This window comes from Amphibalanus amphitrite, unplaced genomic scaffold, assembly GCF_019059575.1.
Source record: "Amphibalanus amphitrite isolate SeventyFive unplaced genomic scaffold, NRLGWU_Aamphi_draft 001120F_arrow, whole genome shotgun sequence".
Taxonomy (NCBI): domain Eukaryota; kingdom Metazoa; phylum Arthropoda; class Thecostraca; order Balanomorpha; family Balanidae; genus Amphibalanus; species Amphibalanus amphitrite.
Genome location: NW_024882614.1, coordinates 124,283 through 138,609, shown reverse-complemented (window position 1 = coordinate 138,609; position 14,327 = coordinate 124,283).

The window sequence follows — 14,327 nt, the reverse complement described above, 5'->3', positions numbered from 1 at the left end:
GAGGAGCACGTTTATCTGCATTTTGCCGGCGTAAAGTCTCACGGAAATCCGTTGAATAAAGTTTAGGTCTGCGGAGTCGGAGTCGGAGTCGATCGCCCGTCGACAGTTTTGCCCGGATTCAGAGTCTTAATCGACATGTCATTGCTCAAATTCGTGATCTTCGTCTGTTTGCGGAAAAATATTACGTTCGGTGACCTTTCCAAGACCGATGTTTAAGCTGAGTTCCTGTTCATCTTCCTGTTTTGGACGAGCTTTTGAGTGTGAAAAGCAAAGGGGGGGGGGGGTGGTGGCTGCACCCGAAACTGCTTTTATTCACAGACATGTTATTTATAACCACAGTTCTGACCGGGGTCGGAGTCGGAGTCGATTTTGGAAACCAGAGCCGGAGTCAGTCGGAGTCACCGAAAATCAATCGACTCCGCAGACCAGGCAGGGTTGCGGAGTCGAAGTCGGAAATGGAGTCGGCTGGAGTCGATAGGTAATGTATGCCCGCAGTCGGAGTCGAAGTTGGTTTTTGGAAGCCGGAGTCGGAGTCGGAGTCAGAGTCACCGAAAATCCATCGACTGCGCAGCCCTGGACTTATAACGGTACCGAAATGAGCTGCTGTTGGAATGTCAAGTGTGTTCACACGATTTTCAGGCACCAGAATCTGCATCTTAGATCGTGAAATGGTCATTTCATGGCTTCTGGTTTCTAGTCAAGATCTGGTAGCCAGCGGTTCCTTAAAGTTCCCAGGCATTCTCTGGTTCTCTGGCGCCTCAGGTCTCTTGATTTCTCAACCTGTCGGCTGTCTCAACCGTTCACGGTTTTCTGAAAGCTTCTGAGTGGCGGCTCTTCAGTCTTCCACCAGCTATAAGCTGGTTGTTTCAAGGTTCTTGACTTATAGCTAAACTTCTGATTCTCAGACAATTTATGATCGATCACACTTAGATCACAAGGATGCTTCTACCGGGATAAAAACAGATAGTCTGTGTATCATTCACTTTACCACCAGGGACTGGCGACTTGCATTCTGTATATCATAATAAGTCTTTATTCTTATTTCTTTACGCGCTGAAATTAACCACCTGTGTCTGGAACCATGATATGATAAAGTAAAAATATTATGCCCAAGGCCGTATAAGTTATTATGCCAAAGCTAGCTAAATTAGATGAGCCCCGAAATACAGGAAACTATCCAAAGAGCTTGTTTTACCCTATTTCATAACAACAAAACTATCTGCAAATACGAGATAGCGTCCTTAGCAACCGCCCATAGCAACGTGTTTGTCTGAACCACGCATCTGGAAAATTAAGTAGATACTGGATAAGTCGACTAGAGTTTGGTCAAAACTACACTGAATTTGATTTCGAAATGGCTTTTTGTGAATCAAATGTAAAGTGACTTATTATTTCCTTTCAAATTTTCATACTATTAGAAAACATGCTTGTTTGCTCTATATTTGTAAAGAAACAACTGCAAGGACGAAATATCACGACAAATTCTAGTACCTTGTTGGTAGGAAACTTCGTCCAACCTTATGTTTTAGGGCCTTGGGCAAATCTAGTTTCCTGCGCAATGCATGAGTTCTCGCGAATTCACGTGCAGTTGTGCGTGAGGTACCCCCGGCTTGAAGAGGCGCGCATGCGCGGCAGGGTGAGTTTCCTGCGTGATGCGTGAGTTCGCGTGATGAGTATTATAGCCGTTGCGTTCGAAAACCGCGGCGCGCGCTTCAGTCCGTTGTGGCGCGGTGACTCGCGTAGTTCACATTGAATTGTTGAGGCTATTGTGAAATTGTGCAGGAGAGTGCAGGAGCGGGGAAGGCGTGCAGCGAAGGATGGGACGGGTAAGTTATCTGTGAAGAGCTCGGTGATTGTCGATGAAGCTTTTATCAATCGCATGCGCCGCGGAGAACAGGGAGGTGAACTGATGGACCAGCAGACATTCCCCGCCGGCGTCAGGAGGTCGGTGCCAACCGTGAACGGCGGAGCAGATCGATCGAGAAACTGAGGGATACCTACCCGGCATAGTTCGAAAAAGAAGAGGTGAGTTATGTTATATTTAAATGAAAAAAAAAACATGTTTGTGGGAAAATGTTGTCCTTATCCTAAAAGAACGTTCATTTGACCCTTTTTACCTCCGTCACGACCCGATGTTTTTTTTTTTGGGGGGGGGGCGAAGGTTGTTTGAAGTCGATTCTTTCCATGCAGCATCCATAGGCACAATGTTAAAAATGTAAAATATTGGGGGACACGTCCCCCGTACCCTTCCCCCCCCCCCGGTGGTGGAGCCCATGGTCTTAATTCCGCTCGCTGAACCGTTTAAGATTCTTTTGTCTCGTTTGTGCTTATTATTTTTCCACTGTTATTATTTTTTCCGACTGTTTTTTTTTTTAATGCCTACACACATATTTTCGTACACTATTCGATTTCAGCGAGCATTTTCAACCTTCCTTACATATTAGATTATTAGATACCGCGGCGAGACGCGTTTGGACGTGACATAATTATTTCCATTACTGTTAAGTATAACACATTTTATGTGATTGTTTCAAGCTGATTTTAATATTGGACGCCCATGGAAGTGTTTTGCGAGACTAAAACCCGTCTGTTAAGGTGACCATCCCACCTTGACCCGCGCTGTGCTGGGTGGCGTTTTACGCCCCCCCCCCGGAAAATGGCGTCGCGCAGCGCCACCATTTTCGGCACACCTGCTCATACATTTTTTTCTGCATATGAAGAAATTTTAGACCCAGGTCGTTCAAGGTCAGGTCACGTCAAATACTTAACATCAGAAAAATTTCAATGGTCGCTGACGATCGCACCGTTCGCAACGTGCCATGGAAACCGTTCGATATTTTTGTCATTTTCGCTCAGGGAATCACCGCTCGATTTCACACCAGTTTGAGGTAAAATGTCAAAACAATATCGAACGGATTTCATTTTATAGCGTTTTTTGATACTGTCCCATCACCATGTCTCAAGTATCAACCTTACGGCATGTATAAAATATATTTGCTAGTGCAATAAAACACCTCATATGTGTTCAGCTTGACGGTTTGGATCGACTGATATGCAACATGACCTGGTCAGGTCAACCTGAGGTCAAGTTTTAAATATGGCCTTTCAAGGTCTTATTATAGTTCATTCGTCCCGACGAGAGGAACACTATGCTAACGGCAAAATAAATGTCGTGACTCTTGAGTGGAAAGTATTACAGAAAACATTTTGGTAAAAACGGCTTTTTTAGAGTTTTTGCTCTCTGGAGGCTTAGTTGTTGAGGTCAAATCTGAGATCAAACGCCTTTGAATCTTAATCTCTGAGGTCAAATCTGAGATCAAACGCCAGCAAAAAAAAAAAAAAAAAACGTCGAAAGGGCTTTTGACTGCATTTTTCCGCGGGCAGCTCTTTTGGTTCCGAGTTAAGCACCAGTTTTTCGAAAATATTGAAATAAGCAAAATTTGGCCTTTCCTGACCTCTGGTGACCTGGCACTTGACTTGGCCTTAAAATTACCCAAGTATTTCCTTAAATATCTTTAATGCTTTTTCGAAAGCCGCTTACTGCGTGTCGCTACGTGGCCCAACCCCAACAGCCGAGTTAGAAGAGGGGACGTGAAGACGACCCCCTCCCCCCCCAGTACATCACGGTAAACTCAGAGCACCAGCACGGCGCGGTTTATCATTAATTTTGAGCTGAAGTAACTTGATAACTTTTGATATTTCAATCAACTTGCATGCCCTATAACTTCCGGTTCTCTTACTGGCAAAAGAAAATCTGACTTTTTTATTGTGTTTTCAGGGAACGGCCCATTGAGCCTCCTCTGCATCTTGGCGGAGAAGGCGTCAGTGGTGGCGTACACGGGTGACGAAAATTTGGATCACCCCTATCATAACAAGTCCGAAGAAAACGAACGGTGCCGCCTCATCGTGGAGCGAACGGAAGTCTTGTGGGGATCCATGGTTTGGAAGGGAGTCTTTTGCTGTGGGCGACGGCGCACTTTGTGCTCAGTCAACAAACGGCGCACAAAGTGCGAAACACGCTGTGGTTTGTGTGTATCCATTCAATGCTGAGCGCCAGCCACCTGCAGCCGCGAAGACTGAGGTCGAGAAGCTGGCAAAAGAGTGAAGCTGAGCTGACGTGGAGTCGATCCCCCCCCCCCCCCCCGACGCAGTTTGGCGTGTGTCAGAATTGAAATACAGCGCAATGCGACCGTTTCTACAAACATGTATTTCTTGTAAGGGCTGGGGCGAATAGTGCAAGACTAGACGTTGGTCGGGCATGGTATAATACAGGGGCCGTATTCACGTCGATCATTTTCGTAAGAATTTCCTTAAGTTTGACCTACTGGCTACTTCTCAAGTATTTTTTTTTCTAATCACGTGAACTTCGTTGATAAAAACTTAAAAAGCGTCGACGCGAATACCAAATTATTCTTACGAAAGAAAATCGACTTACGAAGTCGACGTGAATACGGCCCCAGATATGTATGCTGGTTTTGGGCAATGATTCGTTATATATTGGCCAATCCCAATATATAGACTAGCTGCCTGGTAGTGGCTGTTGTATCAGCATCATGCATGCATATTGCATAATGCTGATGCGGCAGCTGTTATCATGGGCGGCGAGCCTATACATTGGCTTGAGCCAATATAAAACGAATCAGATCAGCCGTTTCAGGCGGCGCCTGAGTAACACCCGAGTATCGTATGAGTTATCGACGTGAGTACGTCCTGAGTACAGCCCTAGTTTTCACTGAATAACCGATGAGTTCCAACTGAGTTATGGCCGTACTACCACCTGAGTTATACATTAGTACCAGCTGAGTTACATGTGAGTTACTTCCTAGTTTTTCATGAGTAATGACTTACTAATACCTGAGTTTGGCCTGAGTTGTCTGAGTAGGACATGAGTTACGCATGAGTACTTACTGAGTTTTATCTGAGTTTTACCATCGGACAAATTGGCAACTCACTTTGTTACTCACATGCTACTCACTTGCAATGAGTTTTGCCCGAGTTTTACCTGCGTTCCGCCCTGAGTTTTACCTGAGTACGCGGATTTAGAGTGAGTTTTACCATTGGACAAAATGGCAACTCAGTCATTACTCAGAAAAGTGAGTAAAAATTTTTTCAGTGTGCACTCGACGTACACATACGCCTGTGAGCTAGACCACTGCACAGTCGCTGTCAGTTTCAGCGGACAGCTCGTCAGCGGTGACCTGACGGACCGTAGAGACATCACCTGACAGACCGTAGTGACGTCACCTGACGGACAGTAGTGCCGTCACCTGACGGGCAGTAGTGACGTCAGCTGACGGACCGCAGTGACGTCAGCTGACGGACCGTAGTGACGTCAGCTGACGGACCGCAGTGACGTCAGCTGACGGACCGCAGTGACGTCAGCTGACGGACCGTAGGTAGTGACGCCGCCTGACGGGCCGCAGTGACACCATCTCCATTCCTAAATTACCGGCTTTCCCAGCCATTGGAATTATCATATCGACCATAGTCCATATAAGCAGCCTAGAACTTTGCAAGAACATCAGAGCTTCTCGAAGAATGTTAACGGTTCATGGTTTTGTTTCTCCATGAATTGCCGACAAAGCTACATGCTTATAATATTCATACAAGTACCTATGCTTTATTCAAATATCGTTTGTTGAACCTGTCGGATTCGGCGATATCCGTGCTCATGAAAAAAACAACATTTAAGCTGATTCTTTGAAACTATGTAGTCATTAGACGTTCCTTTATAAGTAAAATATATTTTCCTGAACTAGGTGTAGGTAGGGCCAGGGAATTCTAAAAATAATGGCTAATGACATTAAATTGCGGTAGGTAGGTAGTAAATTGCGTTCGATGAGCAGAAGCAGATGAAATGTCACAGCCCAGCCTGATGAGGAGCTGCTCCTGCAGTTCCTTCTGATGCTGTTCGTATGTATATGAATATCCATATGGATGAGTGCAATGTGCACAGACTCACGATGATTTGATATACGAGCGCACGGACAAGGCATTGTTTTCACCACCGATGATTGCAACCAAGGACACGCTAATGTTCTTGCATACATGCAAACAATTAATGTTACGCAATGTGAGCGGGACTTTCATCCACCCCATGTTCAGTTTTCATAGTCTGCCAACATCTAGGCACCGTCCGCCGTCCACCGTCCACCATCCACCGTCCACCGTCCACCGTCCACCGTCCACCGTCCACCGTCCACCGTCCACCGTCCACCGTCCACCGTCCACCGTCCACCGTCCACCGTCCACCTTCCGCGCTGTCCGCGGGCTCGGCTTGGTCGCCCGGCACGCAGCGACTCGCCGCCGCCGCCTCAGGCAGCTGTGGTTTAGCCGCGCCCGCCGGCCGCCGCCTCCCCTCCTAATTAACTGACCGGCCCAATAAGTAATTCTCCGGGCGCGTTTTCACGCCTGCTGGCCGGACCAACCAGATGCGCCGCGCAGTATGGCTCTCCTCCGGTAGCTCTAGCACTAATTTTGGACCTTATGGGAGCGGCTTCGACTCCAGTGTGGAAGCCAGGCTCCGGACGCAGTTCTCATAACCAGCAGACAGCTCTAATCCGGGGGAGCGGACAGACAGAGCTGGCCTATTCGGCGGCTCTAATCCCACGGCAGCGGAAAGGCTGTCGGTGAGCACAGCAGCCCCAGTCCCGGGCCAGGATGGCGGCGCCAGAGACCAGCTAATCGGGGGTCGTATTTCAGAATCAGGGCCGCAGAGGCGACACGGCGCCTGGCGCACCTCCCGCGGCCGGCAGCCCTGACCTCGAGTGGTGTCAGGGTGGCAGCTCCGCCTGGTCTGACCGGCCGGTCTCCCACAGACTGAGACGGGCCCACACCGAGTGGCAGCGCAGACAGGGAGCGAAGCGCCCATATCGTGATATCGTGCCTTTCGGTCCAGGCTCGTCCACAGGACAGTCGGACACGTCGGCCGGTCCGGGGCTGGACCGGGGGGGGGGGGGGCACAGAGCCGGATTGTCGGCACAGGTGGCCGGCACAGGTGTGCGCTTTCCGGCACCGAGCGATAAGGAAAAATGGGGAGCCTCGCCGACCGACTACAACCGCAGAGCCTGCCCGACTGCCCGAGGGCCGTGCTGGTGGGCACAAAAGCTGTTTGTGTGAGATTCCACAATGCCCTCAGAAAAACGGCTGCCGACGTCAGGCTTGAGGTTTCTTTGACATCACAGGCTCTTGTTCTGTGGCCTCGCTACTGAGCTCGCCAGCATAGAGGCGGCGGCAGCACCACGGGTTGTTAGCCTGGGAATGCCACAGAAAAAGGAAAGGCAGCTGCCATCCCCATAGTCCCGACCCACGGAACCCGTCCGGATAGCCGAAACAAATCGGGAACGAATTGGATCGTTTAGGGCAGCGGGCGAAATGCTTACAACCGCGCCTGGAGCTATGAGCCTAATCGGCCATTCCGGAGGGCGATTGCTCATTGTGCGCCGGGCCGGGGCGGCGCGGCGCTGGGTGCCTCGGCAGAGGGGAGGCCGGCCGCGGCCCCACCCGGGCGCGGCGCGCACAATAGCGCCCCGGCCCGGCCGACGGCGGCACGCACCCCTCCCAGTCCGCACGGCCGACCTCGAGGTGTGAACAAAGCCGACTTGGTGGCGCCTTTAGTTAGCGATCGGCCGAGCCGGGCATGTCAGCTATCCTGAGGGGCGCTGCGACTTTCTCCGGCGCGGTGGGCGGTGGGCGCTGGCTACGTGGGTCGCCGCCGCCGCCACACCGGTGGACCGGCGCGCTGCTGTGCCGCCGGGCGGAGTCGGGTACATGCCTGCTGAGGTGTGTGTGTGGGTGGGTGGGGGGGGGGGGGTTCCAGGGCGCGGAGTGAGCGTCTCGGCATTGTAATTATTTACCAACAGCTTTTAGCATATTGGAAAACATCTTCAACGTAACGGCGTGTGATTTTAACTGGTTAAGAGTTAAGCTGCAAAAACGAAGATAAGGAATATGTGGAAATAAAATGAACAATATAAAATATGCTTCTTATTATCTGATTAAAATTACCCAATCCTCAATTCGATCAGATTGATGATGTATTGTCCGCCGCCGACCCTGTGAGGCCGACCCAGGGTCCGCCGCCGAGCCTGTGAGTGAGGCCGACCCAGGGTCCGCCGCCGACCCTGTGAGGCCGACCCAGGGTCCGCCGCCGAGCCTGTGCCACTGACCGGTCCGTCGTTTCACTGACAAACTCATTGAAAGCCTGGCGCGGCTCCGAATAACGCTGGCGAGCGGCGAGCTCTCAATGGCATTGTGATCGTATGATAATCACTTCATTTGTTTGCACCAGCGTCACCGGCAGCCGCGACCGGCTGCGCGCCGTGCCGACGTAAAAGGCCCTGTCGGCGTCTAGCGGACGGGGGGGGGGTACCAGGGGGGGGGTCTCCTGGGGACCGAGCGGCGCAGTTGCATGCATCGGGCGGACCTGGTCAGGCCGCCCACGTGACCACGGCCGCCGCCCGGGCCTCAGACCACGTGACCGGTCCGTTTGTCATGTTGGCGTTTAGTGCGCGGGAGTGCGGGGCGGTAGGGTCGGCTCCTCCGCTGCGCCGGCAGACATAGCAACAGGCACATATTTAATTACATGCTCTGGCCGGTAATCCGGGGCTAGAGGCTGGACTAGAAGCGTTCACGGCGTTCTACATAATACAAGGCTCCACGACTGTAATGTGATAAACTATCTAAGCTACAGGAAAAGTAGGATCATGTCCAGAGGTTCCAAACCAACTGAGACGGCAAATTGATAATTTGAATAGGGCCGGGTATATTTGAATAGGACCCCTGGTCTGTAGGGAGTATGGATTGACTCCTCTTGTCAAAGACGTTTATCCCTGAATCAACTATTATTTGAATCCGTAGCTGTGGAGACGCACAATGTATTCATGCAATAAAGTCATCTTGGTGTCACAGCAAAAGGATTGCAAGAAAAGGTATCGGCCGGACAGCCATAGATATCCGGTGGAACCATTAGCGCCATTCTGAAGGCCAAACCGGTTTAGCCGAGAGGCCGACGCTAAAGCTTAGCTGAATATCACCTACCAATACAAATACAAGAATCGTACCTCGCCAATACAAAAATCGTTAAAATATGTACCCAATACTTTATTTATATACAGTATAGGGGTATACAGTATACACATTATACAGTATGCCTAAGTATAGGGGAAGTTGGGGGAACGCCGAATACTTTTTTCTGACGCCCGTAGCACGCAAGGTAGACAACATAAGCTATTCTTGTTGGCGTCATTCGAGAGGCCAGTCTTTTGCCTTTCAAACATACCAGGCGCATTTGATGAATTCGCATACCGTTAAGCGCACAAACTAAAAATATCAAAGAAGTGACTTTTTCGGCGTTGCCCCGGACTGCGGGGAAAGCCGAAAATGGGAGAAATGATCTACGGGGAATGCCGACATTGATGTTTTGCCACTTTATCTCAAACTTTATCCGGAATTTATCAAAGCTGACACGCGTTTTAAGAGCTTGAGGACGCTTGGTGCACACTGGAAGTTATAATTGTGTGATATAATAAGAAAATGCCAGGTAAATAATTCCTTATAGGTAACAGGCCGTTGTGTCGGTTGAAAGTGTAATTTGTGTGACTAAAAATTCGCGTTGCTATTCTACAGCAGTAAAGTCCACGTAGCGTGCTTTAACGTGCGTAATTGCACGTTTTCGGCGTTACCCCAGCCAGCCATACTTTCATTTGCAGGCCCATAACTTTTCAACGTGCCGTATAAATTTCAAATAGGCAGCACACTTATGCAAAGACATGCTGAAGATTACTTGACCGAATTGGCCAGACAAACGGTAGCATAATGAGTAAGAAATGCAGCTTCAAAGGCGCATGTAGTACAAGGAACGCGTACCTTGAAAACGCTCTTGGCGCCCTCACAGCCGAAGTATTCCGAATGACGACTCGTAACAAACATGCGATAATTGTAGTCACTTAGGCTTCAGAGCAGCACTGACAAGTGGCATCCATGTCTTACGGTTTTCGAAATATCTCGAATTTCGGCTTTGCCCCAACTCCGGCATTGCCCCAACTTCCCCTACAATCAAATTACAGCTAACTTATTTCCGGCATTGACGGCAATTGTTTGACCATAATTATAGCAGATACAAAACTTTGTAATAGTTTGACAGTGATTTGCGTTCGTTTATACATGTCCTGCAAACGACTTCCATTGAATAGTTCTAATAATTATGCCAACATCTTGGCAAAACCGTTTCAACTTAATTTCAAATTTTTCCCTTTTTAGCGTCATGTCACATCGATGCGAAATAGAGAGTTACCAGCCATGGAGAACAATAAACAAATTTGCTGTATCAATTTCATCTGAAACATGACAAAGATAAGCGCATCCCCTGATAAAAAATGACCGTTTAACCCGCGCCCCACTGGGGTCTGCGTATAACACGCCCTACTCGGGGGTGGCGGGGGGGGGGGCTCTTCATAGCCCCCCTTCTAACGCCGAAACTACTGGGCCGATCGTCAAAATTCAAACGGCGTATGATAGCCCCGGAAAAACTGTCATGCGAAGCCTAATTTCATTGACCTCGAGGTCACTGATGACGTCACAGGTCAGGTCAAAGTAAAAATTATTAGCATTTTGGCTTGTTCACGTTTTGGGCTCTGGCCGCCGTCTTACAAGTCAGATCAGGCTCATTTTTGGTTCAAACACTCGTGAACAGATGCTCTAGATACCCTGAGGTTACCAAACTTGTACTTTGATTTTCAGGTCAAGGTCAGGTCATCACAGGTCACGAAAATATTATATCATGCGTCGGTCACGTGACACATGTTTTATGGTTCATTTAGGCCAAAGATTTCGAATTTGATGTCGTCTGTGTCATTGGAGGTCATTTTGAGTCGAATTTAGCTTAGGCCAGGTCACTTTCAGGTCAAAAAGGTCAAATTTTGAAGTTAACATTTTTCAACAAAAAAGGTGTCTGTTGGATGCAGCTTGAGCTAAGGAACACGATGGTGCTATTTATATTGGCGTACGATGTCAAATACGTGCTAAAAAATTGATTTGAAAAATTAATAATTGTGATTTTTTGCAATAATGCGTATAACTTGGCCATTTTTGAAGATATTTAGCTAAAACTTGCTAGAGTTAGTCATAATAACGCGTTCTATCACATATATTCCGTTTTTTTTTTCTCTCGAAAAGTCAAAAACTTTTTGAAAAACTGTAAAAATGTAAATTTTGAATTTTATTATATAAAATTTTCAAAATTTCGAAAATCCGAGATAGCAGTTTGATAGCGCAGTCTATTCTGAGTCCTCTCATGCAAAGAATTGGATCTAGCTTAAAAACTGAGCCCTTGGGAACGATTGCTCAATGTTTTGCGTCGAAATCGGCCGAACATGACGTCACTCTGACGTCATTTCCGGCCGACCTATGATAGCTACGAAGTTAAAATTTTGACACAAGGTGTCATATTGATGCAGCCAAAGGTACTGAAAGTTTGGCGTCGATACGTCAAGCGGTTTGGAAGTTATTGCAGAAAAACGGGAGGGGGCTATGAATAGCCCCCCCCAGTGGGGCGCGGGTTAACGGCATTGATGCGACGGGTGACGGTCAGTGCACGTGCCACGTGCTGAAGCAGTTATGTGAACATTGATCCTTTATAAAAATCCGGATTAACGGGGCTGATTGGCGATTGCACTAATTCTATCTAGTCTTATCGTTAGACAACGGCCGGGCGATGAAGTTTCATGTCTCAGAGCTGGAATGCCGCTACACGTGCCCATATCCAGTGTACCCCACCTCAAAGAACGTCTAAACCGAATACCCTCAAAATTGGTGCGTCCATAGGCGTAGGAACGTTTTCGAAAGTGGGGGGGCCAGGGTCCCAGAGATCCAAAACCTAACCTACCCCCAAAATCCGATTTCTCCTCGGATTTCGGCCACTTTGTTTTCGCAAACATGCTCAGAGGTAAAAAAAAAAAAATAGAGACAAAAAAAGAGAAAAGAATTGGTTGAAATTTCAGGGAGTCTCCACTCTCCCGTCCATAAACTCAAACTGATGGACGCGTTCCCCTGTCCTCCGCAGCCGTTGGCACCCATGCAAATTCCAGAGGCATCCAGCAACTTTTTCATTACGAGCAAGCGTGAAACGTGCAAAGCGAGTCTTTTCAATATACCTATAAAAATCAGCATGAACGGCCCAGCTAGGCTCAGCCAGGCCTATAACGTTTTAAGAGGTTTTATATCAGCGACCACTGCAACTGGGCTGATTGACTTTCACTTATCAGAGGCCGGTGTGGGACTTTTAGACGGTCTGGGCCTTCAGAGGCCAGTTTAACCCTCCACGGCCCGGTCCTATAGGTTTTCTACATACGCGCTGGCCGAGGGGGCGGGGGGCGGGTACGACCCCCCTCGCCGTTTCGCCCCAGGTGGAGCTAGCGCGTCGCGGTAAAACGAGCGTGTGCGCCGTTACGAGACGCAGAGATCGATACCCGATTTTATGGTCCTAGGTCAACCAGTGACCTCTGACACCGTTCCGTGCTTCTATCCTCAGGATACTGAAATCCTTCTCCTTCACACCGCAACCCCCTCCGGGCTGGACAGGCAACTTTATCTCATGCGGGCTGCTCCCTTGGAGCGGCACCGCTGCTCCCGAGGGAGCGCACCCCGTAGCCGGGTGCAGTGAGTGCCTTGGGGCTGGGTGGCCTGTCCTCTGGACGGGCTCAGCCCCGGCGACTCACTAGGGTGCCTGCCCAGACCAATGTCTCCCCCTATGTATATCCTATCATCCTTCCGACTCTGAAATGGTCTCATTGGACTGAAAGGGCCTAACCCAACAAAACAAACAAAAACCGGTGACCTCTGAGGTCAGGTCAAGTGCCTCAAGGCACGGTTCCGTTTTTGGTGAATAACTTCGCAAAAAATGGCCGCAGAGCCGCGATTTTGCCAGCATCGTGTTCGCCTCTCTCAGGCGCGTCGAATGATATACTTTTTGTTTGGGTGAGGTAAACTTAGGGTGTTGACCTCGGGTCACGGTCAGGTCGGCGTCCCCAGGTCACGAAATTGGTCGAAGGAGGTCATGTCGCATATCATTCGATTCGGCAGGTCTTCTTGAGTCCATAGGTGGCTTTCCCGACTCGCTAGCTCAATTTGATCGGTACCTAGTTATTGACGAAAAACTCTTATTTCCACACACTTATTTCACACTCTCTTATCACACTCTCTTAAACACACTCTTATTTCCAAAGGTACCCATGAACAAAAGGCAACCTTTCATTTGTAGCTAATTTTGAATGAAATTGGGGAAATTGTAGGTAGGGTAGGTGCATAGGTCCGTCCAGAAAAGGCAACCCTGGGATTTACATAATTCTCCACCCCTGTCAAGGTCGCATTAATCATGCAATATGTATATTCACCAGATACACACCCACCTTTTTCGCAAAAAAACTTCTTATATCCATCTCATTTCTAAATTCTACCTGACTCAAACCAGATCTTCATCTTAGTGCCTTGACCAGATCCACAAAACGAAACCGGTTGGCGCAATAAACATATCAGATATGTCTCTTCTGCGCTGAATTTGAAAATTTACGCGCTAAATCGCTAAACTGCTGCATGTTTTAGACGGTGTTTATTCTACCTGCAAAGCACAGATTATCCGTGACAGAAACCAAGATACCTATAAGAAACAGGTAGATCCGATGTTTGAAAGTAAAGCCCAGTAAAGCCCCAGTCACAAATTTGACGCACCTGTGACATTTCCTGACACCCACGTGACTATTGTATTAACTTTTGTGTTTTGCGATGTTTTGACCTTATTTAAAGTACTGAAAGCTCAAAATGTATGATTAATGTTGTTTAAAGCAGCATATTAATAATTATATTTGTAAATTATCGATAAACTGCTTATAGCAGGTCACGTGATTGCTACCAGATTATGTGCTCAGAAAGCATCTTTTCAACTTCGATTTTGAACAATTTTTACCTCCTTTGAGGTCAAATGATGGACGGTTTGACGCACACGATGAAATGCTAAATCTATTGATGCCAAAATTTGTTCGTTTTTTGCATTTTTAGACTAGTATATCCTGGCTCAAACTTTGACCAGTTTGTGTGTAAACCCTATGGTGAAGGGAAAACTTCACGCCCAGCAGGCGTCATTACAGTGCTGCCAAATCGTGTTTGGTGGGGGTCGACAGAAACGGCACCGTGGCCCATCTTTTTGTGTTTAGTTGGTTGAATCGTGTTTAAAGTAAAGAGCGAATCTCAGACATTGGAGTGCTCTCAAAAGTGGGGGGGCCACACACATTACTGGCCCCCCCACTCCAAAATGGTGGGGTGGCCGTGGCCCC